This window comes from Protopterus annectens, chromosome 2.part2 (assembly GCF_019279795.1).
Source record: "Protopterus annectens isolate FY-2018-M chromosome 2.part2, PAN1.0, whole genome shotgun sequence".
In the NCBI taxonomy this organism is placed as follows: domain Eukaryota; kingdom Metazoa; phylum Chordata; order Ceratodontiformes; family Protopteridae; genus Protopterus; species Protopterus annectens.
The window spans coordinates 1,096,253,253-1,096,280,585 of record NC_056730.1 but is presented as its reverse complement, the minus strand read 5'-3'; the positions used below and the strand labels follow the sequence as shown (position 1 = coordinate 1,096,280,585).

At 43.5% G+C, this 27,333-nt stretch overlaps 1 protein-coding gene across 1 annotated transcript in view; it reads right to left on the bottom strand.

The window, feature by feature from the left end:
- Positions 1-27,333, bottom strand: part of PNPLA7 (patatin like phospholipase domain containing 7) — a gene marked incomplete in the record, with an annotated part of 4,152,928 nt that overhangs the window by 3,093,916 nt on the left and 1,031,679 nt on the right.

Below are 27,333 nucleotides of genomic sequence, written 5' to 3'. Positions count from 1 at the left end.
CAGCTACCCAGACCACCTTTAATACAATGGAAAACTGGCTTTCTGAACATTGTCTGATCCTAAATCCCAAAAAACTAAAATGCTGTTATTTTCACCAACACGTAGGTCTACCACTTTCACCTTTACCATAAATTCAAATGATGGCACAATAATCTCCCTTGAACCCTCTACAAAATTATTAGGTGTTATCATAGATAATAATCTAAAATTCGACCTACATGTTAACCAAACTATCAAAACCATCAATAAAAAACTAGGGTCACTTTACAGAATAAAAGCCTTCCTAACCCCTCCAGCTAAAATTGCCATAGCTCGCTCTCACCTTCTTTCAACCCTTCTGTATGCATCCCCTCTACTCTCGAATTTAAATAAGACTGTCCTTAACAAACTCTCAATTTGCTACAGCCACATTGCCAGGTTTGACACTGGGCTGCCTTTTAGGACACATCATTGCATCAATCTAAATCAGCTTGGGTGGCTTAAACTACCCAGCCTAATCCAGTATAACCAACTGATTATGGCCTATAAAATCCTCTATAATCCGGACAATACTCCTGCACTTAAAAATATTATCACCCCCTATAACAATCCTAGACCACTTTGATCCTCTAACAAACTAATTCAGACTAGCAAAATTAACAACACAGCCGGTGACTCTCTCTTTGCAAACTCTGTAAGCAGATCCTGGAACTCTCTTCCAGCCGATATTACCTTACTTTCCACCTTAGGTCAATTTAAAACTAGACTCAAACAACATTTGGCACTTAACTGGCTATGTCAATGTATCAAGCCTGGCTAACTCTCTCTAGAATGTGTAAAAATCTGTTAACCAGCTTACTGTGCAATTTAATTTAATCCTGACTTACACTCGGGATTAACTCTAACCTGTGGAACTTGTTTAACTTGCTTACTTATGTAATCACTGTAAATAGTCTGTTTGTAATATGTAATGCTGGTATTATGTAATGCTGTATCTGCTTACCCTTGGAGCTTTCCTCCCCGGGCCTCCAATGGAAATGCATCCAGTCGGACTATCCCGGTCAATAAATGTAAAATAAATAAAATTATATTATATATATATATATATATATATATATATATATATATATATACATATATATATATATATATATATACACACACACACACACACATACACACACAGTGTGTATATGTATGTATGTATATATATATATATATATATATATATATATATATATATATATATATATATATATACACACATATATATATATATATATATATATATATATATATATACACATATACATACATACACACACACATATGTGTATAGATATATATAGGTATGCTTCTCCATCTCTCTGGTGATGTATTCCAGGGCCTTACATCACCCTCTTTAAGAAAGAATATTTTCTTAGATCATTTTTGAATTGTGCCCCTTCAGATGTTACCCTTGGCCCTCTTCGCTGCTTTCTCTCTTTCCTCTTGAACTTGACCTGATCCACTTACTCCCTTGTAATGCTATGAGCCTCTATACATCTCTGTCTCTCTCTTCTTTCTTTTACTGTGTAGATACCAAGCATTCCGGAGTCCTCCAATAAATTAACATCTTCCATCCCCTTTAACATTTTGGCATTCCTCTTGAAAACATAATCTGACCAGCTGCCTTTTTCTGAAAAAGGCTGCCAGGTACAGGGACACTACTTCAGCTGTGAACATGGTACTGCCCTGTACAATGGAAGAAAGATTGCATCATCGCTCGACTCCTCATCCCAAGCAATGCATCCCAACATTCTGTAAGTGACCGTGAATCTCAACTGGTTTTCCTTGTCTGTCCCCAGCAGGAGATCATTGCCTAGTTGCCAGTGAACTCTATTAATAACACTCCATGCTTTTGGTATGGATGCTTTGTCATCCAATATTAGCAGCTCTTAAAACTGGTTACACTGCTAAAGGAATTCAATGACATTTCAGAATATAAAGTGAGTGAAAACAAAATGAAAGTCAAAAGTGTCAATTACTCCCCAACATTATCCCTATATATGTGTGGTCATTATATAATGAGACATTTAGGGGTCTGAATAGCCAAGAAGTCAGCAGACTACCCCAAGGAAATATGGGATCATAATAGGCCAAAGATGATTAAACAAATAAAAAATTGGAAATTGGTATCAGATCTGAATAAAAAAATCCAGATCATAAGGATGTATACAACACCTTTGATAATTTATGTAAGCCAGACATTTATGTATAACCCAGAGAAAAGATTCTGGAAGGTTCTAAAATGATAAGATTGCAAAGCTTATTTGAGAAGGGAAAAACCCAAGAGTTAGCTGACAGAAAATTATATCACCAATAGAGCAGGGGATTTTGGTTCTACCAAACTTGCAGAGTTACCATAAAACTATCCAACTGCAGTTAGTCTATTTAATACAAGACAATTATAGTTCTAAATGGGAAAATGTTAATGTTTACACAACGGGACCAAAACCACCTGACCCAGACGTTAAATCTGTTGTCACAGGTGGTACAACCAGCCCAATCAAAGGAATATTTAAGTATAATATAAAAAATAAGTAAACCATTTTATGAATACCAAACAATACTAATCATGGAAATCTGAAGTATACCCAAGTGGACTGGTCAAACTTAAGCCCCCCCCCCCCCCAGACACAAAGTTACTGGTAAAATGGTGGGATAAAGAAAGACTGATATTTTTCCAGGGAACAAATTAAAGTAGGTAGCAAGAGATTGAACTGGACAGAGTTTCTAGACTAGTTTTAATTGGAATATAACACTACACTACAATTGAGAGAGAGTCGCTTACTATTTTAGAAGAACATAAAAGGGAAGTTCAAAAAAAGACCAAACACCAGACCTGATTAAAATAACCGAAGCAAGATCTTCAAACACAAATACAAAAGTACAAGGCTGTATCAAGCAATAAGGTCAAGTAAAAAAAAATAATACAAGAATAAATTCAGAGCCAGCAGTCATTTACAGATAATAAAAGAAAAAACAACAGTTAGAGATATGCAATACAACTAGATTTATCACCAAATCCAGAAAACTTAGAATATTACATGGAAATGTCACCAGTAATGTTTCTACTCATCAGAAAGACTGCATAAAAAGTTCCATGAGTTGAGTCAGGTTTGTTGATGTGACCAGTGTCAAAGGGGAAACTGGCAACATGTTTTGGATTTGCCCAAAGTTGAGTAGATTCAAAAGTGATTTACAGAGGTTGACATGGACATGAATGGAGTATACAAGAATTACACTTCTACATAACTTGGGTGGGATCCCTTAGAGAACAATAATGTATAAAGCTGATAGTAGCCTCTATGTTGTTGGTAGCTAAAAGTTATAACTAAAAAATGGAAACCTCCAGAGAAGCACATGGCAAAAAAAACTAACATTGTTAAATAACCTGAAACGATTTCAGCTTTGGGGGTCATCTTATAAATGACAAAACAAAGTAACCATGAATAAACAGAATAAGTGGGATGAAGTGGTACTGCAAATAAGAAAAAGAACACTGGGAGAGGGACAGCAATACTACTAAATTAAGAGGACTGCAGGAGTTAGAGCCAGGGCCTTGGGGGGGGGGGTGTATAAAGAGGATTGAGCCTGCTCGATCCATGTGGACATCAGTAAGAACACAAAATGATACCAGTTGTAAAGTGCTGTTTTGGGCCAGTTCTAATGTGCAATTAGATGGACATATGCTTACGAGTTCAAAAAGGGCCCTGCCACCAGGGTATGTGACAAGTACACTATGCATTTGGACTGCCCAAAATACTTACTTAACATTCTTTTATTTCAATAAAGCAGTGTTTTTTTTTTTGTTTGTTTTTTTAACAGCAGCAGTTCCTCTGCAACTAACTCCTCTGACCAATACTTAGTTAAGACATTTCCTAAGTATAAGCACAGAATGATTGTTCCACACTACATGTGGGATGGGCCTGCCTTTCCCTCCCACCCAATAAACTGCTAGATTTATACACTACTAAACTACATTCACTAGAATACTGTGAATACGTAAAAGTTAAACAGACTGATAAACAATATTAGACCTATTAATTCTTGAAACCCTTAACTTAAGTGTAGGGTTTCATTCTTATCTAATTCCAATTCATGTGCAATACTTAACAGCAGTTAAATTCACATCTGTGTGCATCTTTGGGTATGCTTGCTTCTAAAGCTACTAACATGGTAATATTTCTCTCTATGAATAAAGTTGATGTTGGCCAGGATGAATTCACTTCAGCTTATCTAGTAAAGACCTTGCAGTACTTGGCAGTGAGGATGCAGGCAGCTTAAGTTGCTTTCAGCTCGTCTTTTATTTTCTGATCAACTCACATCCATCCCTCAATTTATTACCTGTAATTGCACCATTTTCTGGTGATATTTCCCCTAGTGCAACTGTGCTTCAACTCTTCATCTGCTAATCATTCTAGTCCTACCAAACTGTTTGATGGAATACCTTATGTACCCCCGTCCCCCATTAAACATTTTTAAAGACATGCTTCTAGACATAATTCAGGGTGGTACAAAAACAGCTATATCCTAATGGTTGATTTTAACCTAAACTAGCTAGGTCCCATTAAAAAAAATCTTGTCACCCCCCCCCCCCCACCACCACCAACTAATGCCAAAGATTGGCACTTGATCAAATTTTGCATGGCTCTGCTCCAAAACATCTGTTTGATCAGAGACATTATAGCCTTATTCTTATTTATCCTGTTCGGACGGAACATTTTCAAACTTCAGAGTATTTCTTGACTGTCAAAAATAAAAACACTAGCAATGTATTTATAATATGTGTGCATATCTTAGTACCCCCTATCTCTTGCCTGTAGTTTGTCTGCCTGGCACTTAAACATCTTCGAAGAGTACAAGTCATGGCTTTTAGCATTCTGCTGAAAAAGTGTGTCTGTCAATGTGCTACACAGAGGTAGTTTACAGAATGATTTATCTTTAACCATTTGTCCTGCTGACAAGGGAGGGGGAATTGTTGTGTTTGACACTGTTGATTATGTGAATTCTTTGCTTTTTATGTTAAATGATATTAATGTCTACAGAGAGATGCATCTGACATAGATTCAAGTTGTAGCTGTGTATATAAGTTGCTATATGACTATTATTTAAGCAATTTAATCACAAAGTCTAGTTTAGATATTTTGACTGTCACCAACCCTGTGGTTCCTATTATTCAAGGTCTACCCAAGATACATAAGGATCGGAAAAACCCACCTTTTAGACAGATTGTGTCTGGTCAAGGTTGGGTTATATGTCCTTTGTCCAAATATGTTGAAAAGAATCTAAGGCAAATAACTGACAAATCTCAGTATGTTCTGAAGGATACTAAGCAGCTCTTATTTGATTTAAATAAAACCTTTGGGGGTTCATCTGAACAACTGAATGAATGTTTGTTGGTATCCATGGATGTGAATTCACTCTTTACAGTTATACCCTCATACATATGGGCTGGAAGCAGTTAAGGTATACTTGGGATTACATAGTACCTATGACAGAGAGAAAATAGATTTCTTATGTATGTTAATAGAATTGATCTTAGAAAACAACATCTTATTTGGGCAGAAGTACTATTTACAATTACTTGGCATAGCTATGGGCACAACATGTGCCAATAGCTATGCCAACATGGTACTCGCCCATTGGGAGGAAAGTTTTGTTCTACAACAAGACAAATTTGCCACGAAGATCCTCTTTTATAACAGGTTCGTGGATGATCTCATATTGATTTGGAGGGGTATTAGGGAAGAACTAAAGGAATTTTTCACATTCTTGGATACCACTACTGATTTTTCAGATTCACCCATTCAATTTCGGATACAGAGCTATCTTTTTTGGATGTTACTATAGTTAAAGAAATAAATGGATCATTTACTACAAGTCTTTATATGAAAGACTGTAGAAAAAATAATGTTCTAAATAGAGATAGTATGCATCCTAATTATGTGTATAAAAACATTATTAAAGGTCAAGCTATGCACATATCCAGAATGGACATGAATCAGGAACATTTTGATATAGATACAGAAACATTTAATAATGAATTACTGCAATGTAAATATAAGAAGAATGAAATCGATGTAGGTTTTAGTGAGGTCAGGGCATTAAGGAGGGGTAAAGCCAGACTATATATATATATATATATATATATATATATATATATATATATATATATATATATATATATATATAGGGACAGTCAGACCCCCTCTCAGATTTAAAAAAAAACATTTAAAGAGAATATACCGATTCGTCTAGAATACGCTGGTAACATTAAGAAGGTACAAGTAGTAGTATATAGGAATTGGTCCATACTATAGTCAGACCCTGAGACTGCAGGGATTATTGATGCAAAGCCTAACGTCTGTTATAAAAATAAAAAAAATCTGAAGAGACTGTTATGTCAGCCCAATAATAGTAAAGAGAAAATATATGGTATTAATAAGTGTGGACATTGTTGTATATGTGGAGTATTAAGCCAAGATAGGACTTTTATACACCCTAGAACAAATAAGAAATGAGTTCAGAGTTAGAGCGAATTGTAAAACAAGGAATCAAGTATATTTAGCAGTTTGCTCCACATGTCCCTCTTTTTATGTGGGTATGACTACCCACTCATTGAGAGACAGGGTTAGGGAACATCTAAGGGCAATTAGAAATGGGGAACCAGAAAGAAGTGCTTTAGCTAAACACATTTTGGATAAAGACAGAACACATCATTTTATGTTTAAAGTGATAGAATGCATCTATCAGGATTTACACTTGGGGGATATGAAAAATAAATTGGAACTCAGTGAATTGAGATGGATAATAGAGCTGCAAGCTGAGAAGGAACCTGGGTTGAATAACAGGACATCTATTAAACTTTATTTAAAAATGAGACGTCAGTAATTTATAGTCATATTTAGTATAATTTTATACTTAGTTTTTTATAGCATGTATTTTAGTAGTTAGTAGGTAATTTAATATAGGATATGTAAGGAAGTATGGGCTATATAAAGTGCATTTACCTTTAAATGGATTGCATTAACTTAATTGAGTTTGTAAATGATGTCTTAATTGATAGTAAGGGTGTATATATAGTTAAGTCAGTTTTGATGAAATTTATGATCTGATGAAGCATCTCTGATGTGAAAGCGCTAACCAGATTAAAATAGTTTTATAGTTCCTGTTGTGTTTCTCCGTCTTTCTCATTTTTATTGAAATTCTGTTTGTTGGAAAAAGAGGAGTTTATCTACAGTGGCTGCATTTGTGACTTTTATAAAACTTTAAATTTGCATAAGACACATTCACACAAACTACTTCATAAAACCTATAGCTGCAAGCTATATAGCCACACATGAATTTTTTTAGCAATACCCATATTTATGGGGACACGAATAAAATGAAAAAGGGTTCTGTTATGACAGCTAAAGATGTGTGGGAAGAGACTAAAAAGATAATACAAAAACTGAGGCAAAAGGAAGCTCTTGCTTTTGGATAGGGATAGCAAGATACAGGCAGTGAAAATGCTTTTAGTTCGTTTAGTTTTACATATAGGTCAGGTACAATTCTGTCAACCAGAAGAAAAATTTTGGACAATAATTAGTAAAAGGTTGAAGGATTTAATCTGGAATGGGAAAAGAGCAAGGGTCAAGTGGGAAAAGCTGAACCCTACAACACGACAAGGTGGTTTAAGATTACTTGATTTTAAGAGATATTTTAAAGCTATCCAGTTAAGGCTCGCATACACAACACAAGCAGAAAGCTATAATTCAAAGTGGAAAGGGATGATGATGAAAAGCAGGGGAGAAATCAAGAAACAGAGTGGCTGAAATTTTTAGATGCAGATCCTTAAGATGAACAACAGCTATACAGAATATTGCATTCATAAAGTAGCAGAAAGCATTCTAAGAACTAAGCCAATACGAGAATGGAGAAAGGAGATTGTGCCAATAGGGATGACTGCAATTAGGAGTACAGAAATTAGGCAAGAGGGGGCTGGAATTTACTGGAGGAAAATGGCAAATAAACCAAAGCATTGGGAACAAATAAGACAGGGAAAGACATCAGAATGGCCAAGAAGTCATTTGGACTGCAAGCTAGACACTACCTTCCCTATCAGGGATTTACATCAGAGTACGGGCAAAGAAAAAAGGATAGGAGAATCATATGTGAAAGACCTGCTCTGGAAAACTTTTTAACTGAATCTAGAACATAAGCTACTGCTGACAAGGTGATAACTAGTACGGCATGTAACATACTACATGATAACTACAGGAATCAATCAGCGGAGGTTAGAAAAGATTGTGAAGAGAGATTCACAAGGAAACAATGGGAGGGTATATGCATGGCTCCGAAATATGCAATGAAGTCTAGAAGATTTAGAATTTTTGGCTTGGAAGTGTTTTCATAGATATTTTTATACCAAAAGCAGATGCCACAGAATTTTCCTCAGGTAGACTGCAAATGCTGGAGGTGAGATTGGGAAGAAAGAGGCAACTGGGAACATATGCTTTGGGAGTGTAATGAGTTGGGAGACTTTTAAAATTCCTTACAGAGTACTCTGTCAGAGATATTGGGAGAGCAAATGGGTGTAACTAAGGAAATTATTAATTAATTAATTAATTTATTTATTAATTAATTACCTGAGATACATGAGCTTAACTGCCAGAACACAGTAAGGCATTACTAAGATTAATTCTAGTATCTGCCAAAAAAAGCAATTACTGGAAAATGGAAAGCAAAGTCTAAATCAAATGTACCTGAAGCATAGAATATTACAACAGACATAAAAGAAATGGAAGATGGCTCTTTAAAAAGAAAATCTTTGAAAATGGTATGAGCAAATTACACAGAAAAAATGGAAATTGTGTGAGCAATGCATGCAGAAAAAGATGTTATATGTCTTACCATAATGTTCCATCTGTGTTGTAGAGCTTTGTTCATTCATTACCAATAGGACTTCGGTTCCATCCTGGGAACTGATACGGCCGTTTCCAAGCTCGCGCCAGTCAAAAACTCTCAGCTAAGACCTACCCATAATGCCCCTCTCCTAGTTACTCCAGATCGAGTTTGCCCGCCCCTATATAACAGAGGTAGTAATAGAAAAATTGTATAAGGCTCTGTCTGAGCAAATACCCTAACCAGGAGTTCCTAAAGTACACCAGGAGTCCAGGCAGGGGGTAGGAGGGCGGAAAGTAATGAATGAACAAAGATCTACAACACAGATGGAATGTCATGGTAAGACATCAATTCTTTATCTGATGCTATAAATCTTTGTTTATTCATTACCAATAGGACTGAGTCCCCAACTACTTGAGTCCTGGGTGGCTCTAGGGAAGGATATTCCTGAGCACCATAGAACTAAAAGATGCTTGTCCCCTGGAGGCCAAATCCAATTTGTAATGAGATATAAAGGAATGAGGTCTTGCCCAAGTGGCTGCTGCGCAGATATCATCCATAGATCTTGTAGAATGAGCCTTTACTCTGGAAGGTAAGGACAACTTATTCTGTTGGTAGATAAAGGTAATGACGTTTCTAAGCCAGGAGGATAAAGTCACTTTGGAAAAAGGCTTACCCAATCTGGGTCCTGCAAAGGCCACAAACAATTGATCCGTCTTTCTGAAAGATTTAGTCCTGTCCAAATAAGGAAGCTGCTGATGCACATCAAGGGTGTGCAAAAGGTACTCCTCCCTATTAGAATGCTGAGGGAAGAAAACTGGCAGGTCAACAGATTGGTTAATGGAAAATCCAGAAATGACCTTGGGCAAGAAACAAGGGTCAGTACGAAGGGACACCCTATCCGTGTGGAAGATCAAGTAAGGTCTCTTGACACTCAAGGCCTACAGCTCAGATACTCTTCTCGCTGAGGTAAGTGCTACTAGAAATAAGGTTTTCCATGACAAAACTTTAAATCACATGAATCAAAGGGCTTGAAAAAAGGATAAGAGAGGCTGAAGCACCAAAGTCAAGTCCCAGAGTTCTAAGGGGGCTTGACCCGAGGTTTAACATGTAATACTCCTTTCAAAAATGTCTTGCATAGGCAGTGTGACAATCGAAGAATTATCAAATCCATTATGAAAATTGGTGATAGCTACTAAATGTACAGTGATCGTCGTTGCTGAGGCTCCTGCATGTAAAAGAGTTGTCAGGTATTCAAGGATCTGTTGAATAGACAGAGAAGGGATCTATGTTCTGATCTTTGGCCCAAATAGAAAACCTAGTCCATTTACTAGAATAAACTTTCCTGGTGGAAGGTTCACGAACAGGAGATGGGATGTCAGGCAGCCTGGCAATCATTGGAAGTGGAGGAACCAAGCTTGAGATTGTAGAGATTCGGATGAATCAGTCCCTGAGGATGAGATAACAGGTCTTGGGAATGATCCAGGATCCACAGGCTGTGAATCAGATGAGGCCATAGAAATAGGAACCAGACTTGATGGTGCCAATAGGGGGCAATGAGGATCACTTTGCTTCTCAACCTCTGAGCTTTCTGGAGAAATTTTGGAATGAGGAGAATCAGGGGAAAGGCATACAGAAGACCTGGGGGCCAATCGTGTGTTACAGCGTCCCTTGGGGGTTCCCCTGAGAGGGGATCAGAGCAAAGTAGCTTCTGCATTTGTTGTCCAGGGGGAAGCGAACAGATCACAACAAGGATTGCCCCAGCGTCGGAAGATCTGATCTGCTGTTACAGGGTTGAGGGACCACTAGTGAGGCATCAGATGTTCCTGCTCAGATTGTCCGCAATAAGGTCAGAACTACCGGGAATGTCCGTTGCTATAAGAAAGCAGTTGGAAGCTGTCGCCCAGTGCCAAATCCTCATGGCTTCCCGACACAGGGGGTAAAACATGGTTCCGCCTTGCTTGCTGATATACCAGATGACTGACATGTTGTCCAAATGAATTGCAATGGTGCCAGAAGGTAGGGATGTATGGAATGCTTGCAATGCTAAGAGGACTGCCCTCAGTTCCAGGACATTTATGTGCAAATTGGCCTCCATGGGGGACCAGGTGCCTTGGAACGTCTTTCCCTGGAAATGCCCCCCCCCACCCTAACAGGGAAGCATCCGTGGCCGTGAGCTGGGGAAGACAGAACGGTCGATACCAAAGATTCGTTTGTGGCTTCATCCACCATAGCATTTCTTCCTTGCAGTGGTTTGTAAGACATATCATGTGGTCGAGTGGGCGAGTTAAAAATGACCATTGCGCGGAAAGGAGCCACTGCAGGATTCTCATGTGTAGCCTCACCAGTGGTACTAACATAATGGCAGCCGCCATGGAATCTAAGAGTTGCAGTACAAGGCGTACTGGTACATAGGTATGAGGAAGAAGATCTTGGATTTGGTGTCTTATTTTCGAAAATCTGTGAGGGGGGAAAGAAGCTTGACAGGATGTTGTGTCGAAGACTGCCCCAATAAATTTCAGTGTCTTTGTTGGGGACATTTGAGATTTGTCCTTGTTGATTTTAATCCCCCAGTGGAGAGCGAGACCTTGAGTGTAAGAGAGGCTGTGGACTAGGAGATTCCTGGTCAGAGCGGTAAGGAGCCAATCGTCTAGATACGGAAACACCTGGAATCCTTGTAGTTGAAGATGAGCTACCACAACTGCCATACATTTGGTGAACACTCAGAGGGGTTGTCGAGAGACCAAATGGCAGTGCCCTGAACAGGTAGTGATTGGCTCCCAGCCGGAAGCAGAGAAACCTCAAGGAGTGGTGATCCATCTTTATGTGGTAATACGCATCCTGGAGGTCTACAGAGCACATCCAGTTGTCCCTCCCTAGGAGGTGGAGAATGGACTGCACCGTGACCATCCAGAATTTTTGAGGTTTGATAAATTTGTTCAATAAGCTGAGATCCAGGATTGGTCTCCAGTCCCCTGTCCTTTTTGGCACTAAAAAGAACCTCGAGTAAAACCCGGATCCTGTCTGGTCGAACTGGGTGGATGACTCTTTTTCTTAGCAGCTTTTTTATTTCTAAGGCAGCTAGTTCCCTCTGATTGGGTGGTACATCAGGGATTCGTTTGACGGGTCTGGGAGTTAAATCGAATGGCATTTAGTAGCCTCTGGATATTATTCTCTGCACCCAAACATCGGTAGTAATAAGTTGCCAGGCTAGTAGGTGCAGAGAAAAACAACCCCCGACTGCTTCCAGAGGAAAGCAATCGGGCTGCTACTCAGCAGCGCTGGTAGGGTCTGCTGGAGAAAGAATCTCTACCACCCTGGTTATGCGGACCCCCTCTACCCCAAAAGGGGCATCTTCCAGATGAGTTGCCCCCTCGGCCCCAGGGGGATTGCTCACGAGTGTCACGAAAAGATCCTTGGGATTTCTTGAACCACACCTTTCCTCCCTTTTGGTTCCTGGAATAGATCTCTGGGGGTTGGAAAAGCATATGCTCACAGCAGACAAGGTCTTTCCGTCTTCCTCACTTCGTGCAAGTGTGCCTCGTATTTTAGGTCCAAAAGTGCAGATTTGTGGATAGGTGCACTGACGAAGAAAGATTTAAAGGGGTCTGCGAAGTCACACAACCACATCCAAGCATTACGTCTCGTGACAATGCCTGATGCGGCAGATCGAGCTGCACCCTCGATGGTGTGAGATACCAAATGCATCGAGGAGTTCAAGATGGATTCAAGGGTAGCTAGCTGGAAGGCGACTGTGTCACGGACCTCATCAGGCAGTACCCCTGACAAAGAGGAAGACATTTCAGAAATTAGGTCTCTTTGGAGGTGAGTGAAGTGTACCAAGTAGTTCAGCGACTGAATAGTGAAGGTCGCTGAAACATAGGTCTGCTTCCTTAGTCTGTCCATGGTCAGAGACTCCCTGTTCGGAGGATGGACAGTGGAACTATCTTCTGCCAGTTCCCTCTTGGTGGACGCCTTCACGACCATGGAATCAATTGTCAACTACTTGAACCAGTGGGGCTGGTCTTCAAGTGTAGATAAAATTTTGTCTGGCCTCCGGGGGACAGGTTCTACATTGTTCAGGGCCTTAGAGGCACACTGCACAATGAGCTTAACAAGGTAATCTCCCGATGGGGTCACCCAGGAAAGTAAATGGCCAGGCACGGAAGGCCTGCAAGAACACAGATTCCTCAGAAGAAGGGTTAGAGGACTTGAGGATTTTGAGAATGTCTCAGAATGAGACGTCGTCTGGGGGAGACCGTAGGACCCTTCCCCCTCATAACTGGTGTCTTCGGTGATAGATTCCTCCGGGGAATCAAGGTGCTCTCTCTCGCACCGTTTCTTCTGGGGTGGCTCCCCAGTGGGATCTTCTGAGGAGGACTCTGGAGAAGAGGTTTCCTTCAAAGGGGGGGGGTCTTGCAGCTCCCCTGCCCGGGGTCCCGAAACAAGGGGTTGGGACAGCTGGATGTTGGGGGGAGGGGGTTTCTGATGCTGATGTAATTGGTGCTGACTGCGAGCCTGCGGAGGCAAGGACCCTCTCCATTACCAGGAAATCAGGCCCGCCCGAGGAGGGATGGGAGCCCAGAACAGAGGACAACCTTGGAACTGGGGTCACACCCCACCCTGAGGAGCCCACCTCCAGGTGAGGAGCTCCGAGAGGACTGGAAGCCATCTGAGCCATGGACATAGACGGCGCCAGTGAGAAAATAGGTGCGGGCTAGGTACCAAGGTACAGACGGTCCAAGCACTGCTCTGAGAGAGCATCGGCTCCACTGGAGTCGATGCAGCAAGGGTAGTCGGTGCCGACAGGGGAAAAACTGCTGTCGGAGCCAAGACAGTATGCACTTGGGTGGACATCGGTACCAAGATCTCCAGGACCTGGGTAGAGGCCGGAGGAGGATAAACAGGGGAAGATGTAGTAAAAGATTCTGAGCCAAGAGGGACGGAAGGTTGAGCTGGAATGGGCAATCCCCTAGCTGCCAGAAGCTGGTCCACAACCTGCACTAGGTCTAATTCAGAAAAACTCCTGGTGGATCTAAAGGAGGCTGCTGAAGGAGAATCAGGTCTGTCTAGAAAGGGGCTAAACCTCTGCCCCAATGTCGGATCCAAGGACGGCACCGAAATCAGTGGTGCCAAGGTTGGAACCGAAATAGGGGTGAATATCATATATGGCACCAAGGGAGAAGATACAGAGCCTGGTGCTGAAAAGGTCTGCACCGAGGGCGCTGGAGAAGCACAGAGCCAACTCGGTTCCGTAACTGACATAGATGCAGGAACCGAGAGACTCCATTTGTCCTTATGTTTTTTGGTCTTTGGAGGGAGTGAGACCTCTGACCCAGATAGAGCCTCCAAAAAAGGTGTCTTAATCAAACCTTTTAAAGTAAGCTTATTTTTACATTCTGCTAGTGTACGATTACTAAAACTAGCACAAATGTCACAGTCAGCTTTAATATGGTCCACGTCCAAACAGTAGACACAACAAGCGTGTCCGTCTGAGTTGGGCATCTTACGCCGACACACTTGTCACACTGTTTAAACCCCAACTTAGCTTTGTCTGACATAGTAAGGCAACAAGGCTATCCTATAGAAAAAAACAAAAGAAGGGAGAGGAAAAAGGTGAGAGAATACCAACGATGGTATTTAAAAAATACCACAAGTGGTAAGGAAGGGTCTACCAAAGACAGGAGAGAGGGACAGTACCAACAAAGGTAGAAATTTGATTACCAAGGTAAAGGGTAAGGAATAGACGTAGGTTATAGGTGACAGTGAGAAAAAGTTAAATTGACTAAAAAAATAAGAAATTTTGAGGAAAATCTATATTAAAAATCACAACTTTCCACTTAGCTTTGAGAGAGATGGCTAGCACGTCCGACAAGGAACGCAACAAATGAGATCTGGAGTAACTAGGAGAGGGGCATTGTGGGTAAGTCTTAGCTGAGAGTTTTTGGCTGGCGCGAGCTTGGAAAATGCTGTATCAGTTCTGAGGACAGAACCAAAGTCCTATTGGTAATGAATAAACAAAGATTTACAACATCAGATTAATGCTTTGAAGGACAGAGGTTTAAGGGAATGCAGGACTTGATCGATTTATGTAATGTTGGATTGATAATAATTACACAAAAGAATATACATGATGTATAATGTTTACAACTGGGAATATGTGTTATTTTTTTTTATATAAATGTATTTTTGCCTATGCCTTATGTGCTAATTCAATATGTGTTAAAAAAATGTTCTCAAGCCAGACTAGGAGAATTAAAGGCAGCAAGTGTCCCTGGCTGACTTTAGTCAAAACACAGATGAGGGGTCAGACATAACTTAAATTCAATGAAGTTACAAATGATCCCAACAGCTGCAAAAACGTATTTACCCTTTGAATGGACCATGTCATATTTCTAAGCACAGCAGGATCAAAGTACATTGGATAAAAAATCTATGACTAATCACTAAACATTTTCAAAAAAGGCATCAAACACTTAAATGGTCATACATCTTCATTCCAAGCCCCCAGCTACATAGTTACAAGCTGCAGCTGCTGTATTAGCACTTACTTTACTTATCTACATTCCAAGCCCCCAGCTACATAGTTACAAACTGCTGCTGCTTTGAAATTATTAGCACTTATTTTACTTATCTACATTCCAAGCCTCCAGCTACATAGTTACAAGTTGAGGCTGCTTTGTAACTATTAGCACTTATTTTACTTATCTACATTCCAAGCCTCCAGCTACATAGTTACAAGCTGCTGCTGCTTTGTAATTATTAGCACTTATTTTATTTACCTGCATTCCAAGCCCCCAGCTACAGTTACAAGCTGCTGCTGCTTTGTAACTATTGGCACTTATTTTACTTATCTACATTCCAAGCCTCCAGCTACATAGTTACAAGCTGAGGCTGCTTTGTAACTATCAGCACTTATTTTACTTATCTATATTCCAAGCCTCCAGCTACACAGTTACAAGCTGAGGCTGCTTTGTAACTATTAGCACTTATTTTACTTATCTACATTCCAAGCCCCCAGCTACATAGTTACAAACTGCGGCTGCTTTGTAACTATTAGCACTTATTTTATTTACCTGCATTCTAAGCCCCAGCTACATAGTTACTAACTGCGGCTGCTTTGTAACTATTAGCACATATTTTACTTATCTACATTCCAAGCCCCCAGCTACATAGTTACAAGCTGCTGCTGCTTTGTAACTATTTGCACTTATTTTTACTTACCTACATTCCACACCTCCAGCTACAGGATTCTGAAGAAGTTCGTAAGGACGAAACCTAGGTCAATAAAGAAGTGTTTGCTGCAGAGTTCGTGTGGTGGCTTTCGTTGTGTTGGTTGGACAAGTAAATATTTTCACAATTTTGCATCTGTTTTCATCTCCTCATTGGCATCGACTACACCTTGCTAATTTTCGATCAACCTCCAGCTACATAGTTACAAGCTGCTGCTGCTTTGTAACTATTAGCACTTATTTTATTTACCTGCATTCCAAGCCTCCAGCTACATAGTTACAAACTGCGCCTGCTTTGTAACTATTAGCACTTATTTTATTTACCTGCATTCCAAGCCCCCAGCTACATAGCTACAAGCTGCTGCTGCTTTTTAACTATTAGCACTTATTTTTACTTACCTACATTCCAAGCCCCCCAGCTACACAGTTACAAGCTGCTGCTGATTTGTAACTATTTCCACTTATTTTATTTACCTGCATTCCAAGCCCCCAGCTACATAGTTACAAGCTGCGGCTGCTTTGTAACTATTAGCACTTATTTTACTTGTCTACATTCCAAGCCCCCAGCTACATAGTTACAAACTGCTGCTGCTTTGTAACTATTAGCACTTATTTTACTTACCTACATTCCAAGCCCCCAGCTACATAGTTACAAACTGCTGCCGCTTTCTAACTATTAGCACTTATTTTACTTATCTACATTCCAAGCCCCCAGCTACAGTTGCAAGCTGCTGCTGCTTTGCAACTATTAGCATTTATTTTACTTATCTACATTCCAAGCCCCCAGCTACGTAGTTACAAGCTGAGGCTGCTTTGTAACTATTAGCACTTATTTTACTTATTGCCGTTTTTTCCCTGTGCCCAGTGCACAGAGCTACTTCAGTACCACTGCTTCCTTCCTTCCCTCCTCCATTTCAATATTCACACATATATACACTGAGTCTAGCTTCCAGCACCAGCTTCCTTCTTAAACACAGATGTCACTACTCTCTAATATACAGGTGACAATCCTCCCAGGTTGTAGGTCTACTATCCTAAAATGCTGTTCCTCATCATACCTCTCAAGTGTACCTCATTACGAGGAAGATACCTCATTTGGGGTCTTAAAAAGTTCATGTTCCTCAAAGTTCCACATTGAAAGCGTCTGTCACACATTCAGTGATAAGATTTTTTGTTACTGATATCCATTGTAAATAGAAAGGAATCATATTAAATCATTAAAAGGTCTTTTTATAAGTTAACTCAACATATTTTAACTATCCTATGACCTTCCTAGTTGAAGTTGTTAGCAAGCCATTACTAAGCGTTCCACACTTTGCCCATTTGTTCCACATTATGATGGCTACTGTTCCTCATTTTGGAGATGGGAGGTTGACAGCTATGCTCCTCATAAAAGTCCATCAGTCACCCAGTGTACTGCACTATTCTTTTTTTCACCTTGCTGCCCCTGTGGCACTGGCAGCCCTTGTGAGAAGAATAAGAAGTTATATACTCACCATAATGTTCCATCTGAGTAGGTAAACTTCATTTGTCAGCAACCTATGGGATCCGGATCCGACCTCGGATCCCAGCCGGCAGTTTTCAACAGTTTTAGATCCGAGCTCCAAGCTCCTCCCCTACCCATAATCCCCTGCCAACCCTGACTGACCTCAGATCAAGTTTGCCCAAAAGCAGACACTGCCCGAAGACTAATACTTTCAAGATAAGTGGGTAACACCCATGGATCTGAGTATGAAAACATTCATAAGTGAGGGGGCAGGAGGGAGGGATGGTTGCTGACAAATGAAGTTTACCTACTCAGATGGAACATTATGGTGAGTACATAACTTCTTAATCTGAAGTAGTTAACTTCATTTGTGCAGCAACCTATGGGAGAGAGTCCCCAGCTACCTGAACCTCGGGCGGCCTTCATGGAAGGATGTTTCGGAGCACTGCAGAGCCAAAGGATGCTCTCCCTCTGGAGATAATGTCCAATTTATAGTGATTGATAAAGGTATGAGATGAGGCCCAAGTGGCTGCTGAACAAATATCATCCAAAGAGACTCTAGCTCTAAAAGCTGCAGAGGTAGACATAGACCGAGTAGAGTGGGCATGGACTCCCTGAAGTGCGGGCCTGCCAGAACTTTCATATGCTAAAAGGATACACTGCAAGATCCATCTAGACAGCGTGACTTTAGACACAGATTTACCAAAGTTAAATTTGGCAAAGGAGACTAACAACTGGTCAGATTGCCTATGACCAGATGTCCTGTGCATGTAGAAGCGAAGTTGTCTATGCACATCCAGTGAGTGTAATTTATATTCCCCTTTGTTTTGGTAATTAGGGAAGAAGACTGGTAGGTTGATGGACTGGTTAATATTCGATTCAGAGGCAATCTTGGGAAGAAAGGAGGGACTGGTCCTGAGGTAAACTCTATCCTTGTGAAAAGTCAAACATGGGGGTTTTACACAGAGGGCCTGTAGTAAAGAGACCCTTCGAGCCGAGGTGATAGCGACAAGAAAGGCCGTTTTCCATGACAAGAATTTAAGATCTACTGAAGCTGCAGGCTCAAACGGGGGAGCTGTTAAGGCCTGAAGCACCAGCGTTAAATCCCAAGGAGGGACTACATCCTTCACTGGAGGTCTGAGCAGAAAGGTGCCCTTCAAAAAGGTCTTACACAATTTCGTGGTGATCAAAGGGCCCAGTTAATTTCCCACGTGATAATGAGAGATAGCTGCTAGTTGAACCTTGACTGTGGAGGAGCTAGCCCCCTGATGAAACAGCCCTGACAGGAAGTCTAATACCGCTGGCAAAGGAGCTGTGAAAGGATCCAAATGTTGACGTTCCGCCCAAATGGAGAAACATTTCCATTTGCTGCTATAGACCTTTCTAGTAGAAGGCTTGTGCGCTGCTACTAGAATAGTTTTAACTGGGGAAGAGATACCGGGAGTCCTAGCTACAAGTGGAACTGGAGCAGCCAAGCTGTGAGCTTGAGATGTCCAGATTCGGGACTGGGAGATCTAGGGGGGGTGGGATATAAGATCTGGACGGGGATCCAGAATCCAAGGGGGATTCACCAGATGAGACCAAAGGTAAGGGAATCAGGGTTGACGAGGCCAGAATGGGGCAATGAGGATTATCCTGCTCCCCAACCGGCTGGCTTTCTGCAGAAACTTCAGCATCAGAGGAAAAGGAGGGTAAGCATAAAGTAGACCGGGAGGCCAAGCATGCACCAGAGCGTCTCCCGGAGGTTCCCCGGAGGGGGAAATGAGAGCAAAGTAGTCGTAACATTTTGTGTTCGAGGGAGAAGCACAGAGATCGCAACAGGGTTGACCCCATTCGGTGAAAATCTGATTCGCTATCTCGGGATTCAGAGACCACTCATGTGGTAACAGGATGGTGCGACTTAGTCTGTCCGCTAGGATGTTGCTATAAGAAAGTGGTTGGTGGAGATCGCCCATTCCCACACCCTCATGGCCTCTCGACAGAGTGGGTAGGACTTGGTTCCCCCCGTTTGTTGATGTACCAGACAACAGACATATTGTCTGACTGAATCGCAATAGTTCCTATAGGAAGAAGGTGCTGAAGTGCTTGCAACGCTAACAGCACTGCCCTCATCTCTAGGACACTGATATACAGAGAGGTCTTCGTGGGGTCCCACGTGCCTCGGACTGTCCTGCCCGAACAATGCCCCCCCACCCGAGGCGGGAGGCGTCTGTGGTCACAGTGGCTAGGGGAGGGGCCATAGAAAAGGGGCATCCTTCCTGGAGGTTCGGAGATTGGAGCCACCATAAGAGGGCCCTCTTGCAAGCCCTGCTGAGGGGAATGGAATGGCTCAGAGGAAATCAAAGGAAGGACCACTGGACCTGGAGGGTCCATTGCAAGACCCTCATGTTCAAACGTGCCATTGGCAAAAGGTTGATTTGCCGCCGCCATCGAGCCTAGAGTCCTCAGGACCAATTCCGCCAGAGGAGCTGGAGAATGTAGAATGGCCCACACATGTAGCCTCAGGGTTCATAGCTGGTTTGTGCCTAATCTTGCCCCTATGAAGTCTATAGTCTGAGTTGGGGTAAGAGACGACTTCTCTATGTTGATAGTGATCCCCAGCCAGGGAACTAGACGAAGAAAGTAGTTTCTGGCTGCGCAGAGTAGATGCCTTGTCGGGGCGGTCAGGAGCCAGTCGTCCAGGTACGGGTAGACCTGCATTCCCTGGAGCCTCAGGTGGGCCACGATCACTGCTAACACTTTGGTGAACACCCAGGGGGCTGTGGTGAGACCAAAGGGAAGGACCCTGAATTGGAAATGACTGGCTCTTAGCCGGAAGCGGAGGAACCTTCTGGATCGCCTGTCCATCAGAATGTGGTAGTATGCATCCTTGAGGTCTATAGAGCACATCCAGTCGTTCTCCCGCAAAAGGGGGAGAATGGATTGAAGGGTGACCATGCGGAACTTCTCTTTGGTTACTGACAGGTTCAGGGAGGAGAGGTCGAGGATAGGTCTTTAGTCCCCAGTCTTTTTTGGCACCAAAAAGAACCTGGAGTAAAACCCCGACCCGCACTGGTCTGGGGGGACGTGTTGGATGGCTCTTTCTTCCAGCAACTGTTTGAATTCTGTTGCTGCGGCCTCCTGCTGATCGGGTGGGACATCGGGGAGGTATCTGGGGCTGCGTGGGTAAAGAGAAAAGGGAATCTGATATCCTCTGGATATAATGCGAAGCACCCAGCGGTCTGTCATGATGGACTCCCAAGCTGCTAGGTGCTTCGAGAAATGCCCCCCGACTGCCTCCAGAGTGAAGCAGTTGGGCAACCCCTCAGGGGTGTTGCGTGGGTTGGTCTGAGAAGGGTTCTCTGGATCCAAAGTTGCGCGGGCCCCCTCTGCCTCTAGGGCGGCGTCCACCCTGCCCTCCTCTGCCGCGGAAGGGCTGGGAGTCCGGAGCAGGACAGGACTGTTGTGACTTCCGGAACCACATCTTCTTCTGTCCCTTTTGGTTCTTGGAGAAGGACCTCTGGGGAGCAGAGAAGCAGACTCCGACGACAGACAATGTCTTCCCGTCCTTCTCGCTCTGGACCAAAGTATCGCGAACAGTTTTGCCAAAGAGGGCATAACCATCGAAATGGGCATTAGCGAAAGATGCCTTGAAGGGTTCCGCGAAATCACAGTGCCAGAGCCAGGCCTGATGCCTCATTCATGACAAGGCCCACTCCGCTGGCTCTAGCAGTTCCCTCCGTGGCATGGGATAGAAGCCGCATAGAGGTGTTTGATATGGATCGGAGAGTGGCCATCCGGGTGGAGTGCAAACGTTTGTCCTCCGCCGACATGGACTCGGGGGGGGCAATGCAGCGTACTCTCTGATAAGGTCCCGCTGCAGCCGAAGCACATGTGCCATGTAGTTCAGTGACTTCACAGAGAAGGTAGCCGAACTAAAGACCCGCTTCCCTAAACGGTCCATCGACCGAGACTCCTTGCTCAGGATATGAACCGAGGGACTCTCCTGAGCTAGTTTCCTCTTGGTGGCAGCCGCCACAAACATGGCATCTACAGGGGGACCCTTACTCCAGTGGGACTTGTCAGAAGGTGGGCTAAGAATTTTGTCCGGGCACTTGGGGACTGGCTCCAGAGTGCCCAGCTCCTTCCACGCCCTGATAGTAATCAAATCTACCAGGGGGTCGGCCGGAGAGGACACCCAAGAGGTAGACGGCCTTCTTCAAACGCCTCCAGGAACACGGATTCGTCCAAGGTAGGCTTTGGGGCAGACCACCCCCCCTTTATCCTGAGCATCTCCATGATGTCACCAAATGAGACATCTTCGGGGGGTGATCTTGGGGAGCCTTCCCCCTCCTCCAAATCCGTGTCCTCCGTCAAGGACTCTGGGGAGTCCAGGTGCCTCCTTTTGCACTTTCGCTTGTGAAGAACCTCCTCGGGGGGGCTGTCCAAGAAGGTCTCACCAGCCATGTCTTGTTCCATAGGAACGACCTGGGATGTCAGAGCAGGCTGTCCCTGGGGCCGGGTGATGGAAGTCGGGCCCAAAAGACAAGGAGTGCAGGGTGGAGCCATGGCAAGGGCCGGGGGCCTGGAATCTCTCGACAGGGCCCTCTCCACCACGTCAAATGCCGAGGGAGAGCTGCTCTCTCTGGGATCCAAAAGCAGACCCTCCCTTGGCACAGACGGATGGATTGGGGCCGGTGCCGAAGCGATTGGATCCGATGGACCAGTATGCTCCGACCTGGACGGAGCCGAAGGCATACTGATACCGCCGGATCCAAAGCTCAGCTCTTGGCTCAGAGAGCTCGGATCCGAAGAAAATGGACCTGAAAGACTCTAGGGAAGTGTCGGCGCCAAAGTACCCGAGACTATCGGCGCCGACACACCCTTTCCAAGGCTGCCCAGCTCCGAAGACTCCGAGCCCGGGAAGCGGGACGGAGAAGGAGCTATCGGGGCAAAAAAAGGGGTCGAGCTCACCCCACCAAAGGGGGGGGAGGCAGGAGCACTCCCATCTGCAGTTGGGCCTGGAGGAATCTTCTCATCATCCAGTCCAAATCTGCATCCGTGAGACTTCGGGTTGATCTCGATGAGGCCACCGAGGCGGGACAGGAGTGTCGCCTCGATGACCTCGAAGGAGATCAGATCTCCTCCTCCTCAGGACCCGGTGAAAAGCACAGGGACTGGATCCGAGACAGAGGAGACTCAGAAGTCCTGGAGGGAGAAGACTGCTTAGCCAGGGGGGCCGAAGCGGAGGCCTCGGCCCGCCGCTTGTGGTGCTTCTCCCTCCTTTTCTCTTTCCTGGCCTCCCTCTCCTCCGGGCCTAAGGCGGGAGGTTGAGTCCCGGCCGGGGGGAGGAAAGCAGGAGTGGCAGCTGCCGCAGCGGAAGCCACAGGAGGACTGGAGGTAGAAGCCGAATCCAGGGTCAGAAGACCCACCAGAATCAGCTTGGACCTCCGGTCCTTGAGTGCCCTGGGGTTGAACGCCACATAGATGGAACAACCAGAAGACAGGTGTTCAACCCCCAGGCACAACACACACCAAGTGTGGCCATCCGCCGGGAACAGCTTATGGCCACACTCGGTGCACTTAGAAAAGATCAATTTTGGGGCCTCAGCCATTTTAACTAAGAGAGAGAAACACACACGTTAGGCCCCAAACACACAGGCACACAACCCTAATGGAACCACGAAGGAAGGGGGAGGTAAAAGACCAAAAAATATATAGTTAAACTAGAGAAGGTTTTTACAAAAAGGGACCTTTAAACATACACAACCAAAAAACAGAAGAAAGGAGAGGAAAAAGGTAATTTTTTTCCTCACAAAAGTCTCGAAGACTTGGAGCTGTAGATCAAGTTGCTGTTGGATAACCGCGACAAACTAGATCTGAGGTCAGTCAGGGTTGGCAGGGGATTATGGGTAGGGGGAAGAGCTTGGAGCTCGGATCTAAAGCTGTTGAAAACTGCCGGCTCGGATCCGAGGTCGGATCCGGATCCCATAGGTTGCTGCACAAATGAAGTTAACTACTTCAGATCACTAATTTAATTCATTCTCTGCAGTTACAGTGACCTGTGATTTGATGCTTGCAGTTCTCTGTTGGTCAGATAATTCACCCCAACATACACAATCACAGTGCAACTACCCTTTCTTAGTTACTTTCAATAATGTCCAAATTGAGACACCTTTGTGTCCTTTGCTGCTTTTAATCATTTGTCTCCCACTATGTATATCATTTTTCTAAATTTTCTAAGTGTTCCACTGGTCCTTCACTTTTTTGGGGTCTATCTTATACCTGACAACTCATCTCTCCATGGAAATTCTGCCTGCCCTCTCATCTCTGATTTACATACCCACTTCCATCTAAGTCCTAAATTTTCATTTCTTTCTTCCTAGTACCTTTCAATCCTTACCATTTTTATCAGCCCATATCCTACTCTTTTATGCTTCTCCTGCCATATATCATGTGCTTTCTGAAATAACCAAAATATCTGTACCTGTACTAGGGTGACATTGGATCATGACAGGGCTATCATTTCACTATGAACACAGGAAGGAAGCAAAATCTGACTACAGGGACTTGATACATCAGGTCAAATGACAAAAAAAAAAACAAGTAGACTCACTTGCTTTTTGTGTGTGTTATATCAGCTCTCATCTCAGCACCCATTTCAATACAACCATGTTCCTCAAAGAGTAGAACTTCAGAAATTAAGAAGCTGAAGAGCAAGCCAGCAAAAAAAAAAAGGTGTAAGCTGACCAGCAAAGTTCAGAGCAAGAAGAAATCCATGTTATTTATAGGGATATCATCAAAATTCAGATGTACTTGGGAAGCTAAATGGATACTGGGAGAAACTACCATAGATATGTAAACTTGTGAGTGAATAAAGGAATGGCTGGGTAAAATGGGCAAACAGCTTGCAGTTCACAGATGACATACACAAGGACAAGATAGTGAGAATGGCAAGAGACTGAAAATGGATGATACCACAAAAATTAAGTAAAAAAAAATCTTACTGGAGACACAAGCAACCCCTAACCTCTGTGTCTCTGTCCTCTCTGTTATGTACTCTCCTGCACACTATCTTCATGTCCCACTCCCCCCCCCTCCCCCACCCTCATAGCTCACAATTCTCTGTAGTGCACTTTACTCGCAGTTTTACCTGTCCTCCACCATCCACCTTATCTGTCAGTACAGTACAGACTAACTGACAATGCTGTAAACAGCACTGCATACATAGGTTCACAGGTTGGTACTAGGCTATCGGCCCTAGGGCCTATACAAGCCTAGCCATAACAATTCCCTGGCTATTTCTTCCCATAATATTTACTTCCCTGGACCCCTGTCTAGCAGGGCGACTGATGTGATCCCCGGGGCAAATTTCCTATCTCCCATCCAATCATCAAGGTTCCTTTTGAACAGGACCAAAAAGGCGCTCTGCTTGACATGTATGGGCAGTCTATTCCAGAGTCTGGGGAGTCTCTGGGTCAGGAACCTATCCCCCCCCCAGCATTTTTTGTTCATTATGACGACAAGGTTTAGATCCATGGAGCATGTGGCTCTGAGGGATTGGGATTTCTTAAAGTGTAGCATGTCCAACAGCTCTGGGTTTGACATGGCCTTGTATGTTAAGCAGATTGCTTCTAAGTAGACGATATTTGTCAAGAGTATAGCTGGATTTTTTTTAGACGGTCAGCACAGGGCATCTGCTTTAGGCCTGTGATTCTTTTAGTGAGGTATTTCTGCGGCCTTTCCAGTTGTTGCAGATGTCTTGAAAGGGGTGTTGTATTCTATAATGGGTCTAATGAGGGGTGAGTACAGTGGGACAATGACCTCCTTTTTTCTGGATGAAAAGCCCTTATTGATCAGGTGTGCCACACAGAAGGATTTCCTGACTGTTGTGGCGATGTGGTTATCGAAGGTGAGACCACTGTCCACCTGTGTCCCCAAGTCCCTTATCACACTTTCGGTGTTTAGTGTACTGTCACCTATGTGGTAATTCATGGGTACATGTTTTTTCCCAAAGGGGATAACTATACATTTCTTGGCACTGAGCTTGAGCCCATGGCTCTGGCACCAAGCATCTATTTCTGTAAGGCCCTTTTGTAGAATATCCACATCATTTGAGGATTCAGTAATGGCTCCCAGTTTGCAGTCATCTGCGAACTTTGTTAGCCAGAGTCCCTTAGTGTTGGGCCTGTACTTCAGAAAAGTAGATGCCAAGCAAGAGTGGTCCCAGGACTGAACCCTGAGGTACTCCACTTGTCTGGAGCTGGATTTGGAATTGGCTACTTTTACAGTGTGGGTTCTGTCAGTAAGCCAGTTGGCAACCCACTGAGTGATGTATGATTCCAGAGTGGGGGATGGTGTCAAAGGCCTTGGCGAGGTCCAGATAGGCTGTGTGAACTGCCTTACCCTCGTCCACAGCTCCGGAGACTGATTCGAAGAAGTCAATCAGGTTTTTTTTTTACCTGTGTGGCCGTTATTACTGGAATTTGGCAATCTTTCAGTATTGAGATGGGCCCTTTAGGGAGTGAGAGGAGGGGTGAATTTGACACTGAATCGATCTGCCAGGATATTGGCAATATCCTTGGGATCAGTATATTTAATGCCATTCTGCTGTAGCTCAGAGCAGATCTGAGCATTGCCATTTAGATTCTTGACATAGCTATAGAATGCCTTGTGGTTGTCTTTGGAATCCTTGGCAATTTTATTTTTGTAACTAGCTTTGGAGGATTTTATGAGGGATCTCAGCTTCTTACTGAGGCTGGTAAGGGAGTTTTTTGCATCTTGGGATTTTCCTCTTTTCTGCAACAGTTTCTTCCTTTTGTTGTAAAGTCTGTTTATGGCAGGGGACCTCCAGATTGGCTTCCTTTTTATTTGGAGGAGAGTGTCTTGGTTCTATTTGGGATGGCACAATTCATGCCTGAGTGGATGTGCTCCTACAGTGCCTTAGTGTAGGATTCAGCAGTCGAACTTTCAGTTCCCGTCTGTATGGGTGTCATGAAGTTTGTCACTTCTGACTTGAGTAGCATGAAATTGGCTTTGGAGAAGTTTTTTTACAGAGGTTTCCTTACTGGGGGTGGAGGAGGGATGTGGATGTCAAGGGTGATTAGCTTATGGTCAGACCTGATCAACAAGGGGGTGACAATAGGTGTGGAGCATCGATTTTCCATGTTGGTAAGGACCAGGTCCAGGACATTGGGGCCCCTGGTGGGACTATGGATTAGGTGATCCAGGGCATTGGAATTTGTGAATTCCAAGAACAGTTGGGCAAAGGTGTTGGTACATGAATATTTTTCCCAGTTAATGGCAGAGTAGTTGAAATCAACCAGTATTAGGGTGTTTGGTTGTATCTTAATACTTTCCAGTACGTTTAGAAAGGTGTAGTGAGAATCTTGGGGCATGGTGGGAGATCTGTAGCAAGCTACAATTTGGATTGCAGTCTTAGCTAGTGTTAGTTGCACCTGGAGAATTTCAGATGCATTGTGTTGGGCAACTAGCCTGGTCCTGGTGGTGTGAATATCCTTGGTGAATATGGACACTCCTCCACTTTTAGTGTTTCGGTCCTGGTTTGGTGGCCAAAACGTGTGGTAAGAGTTGTAGCCTGGTATTGCAGAGGTGCTCTCTGGAGCCTTGAACCAGGTCTCAGTTACTGCACAGATATAATGGTTCTCCATTTTTAGGAATGCCTCGAGAGAGTGCATTTTTAGGTTTAGACTTCTAGCATTGAGTAGC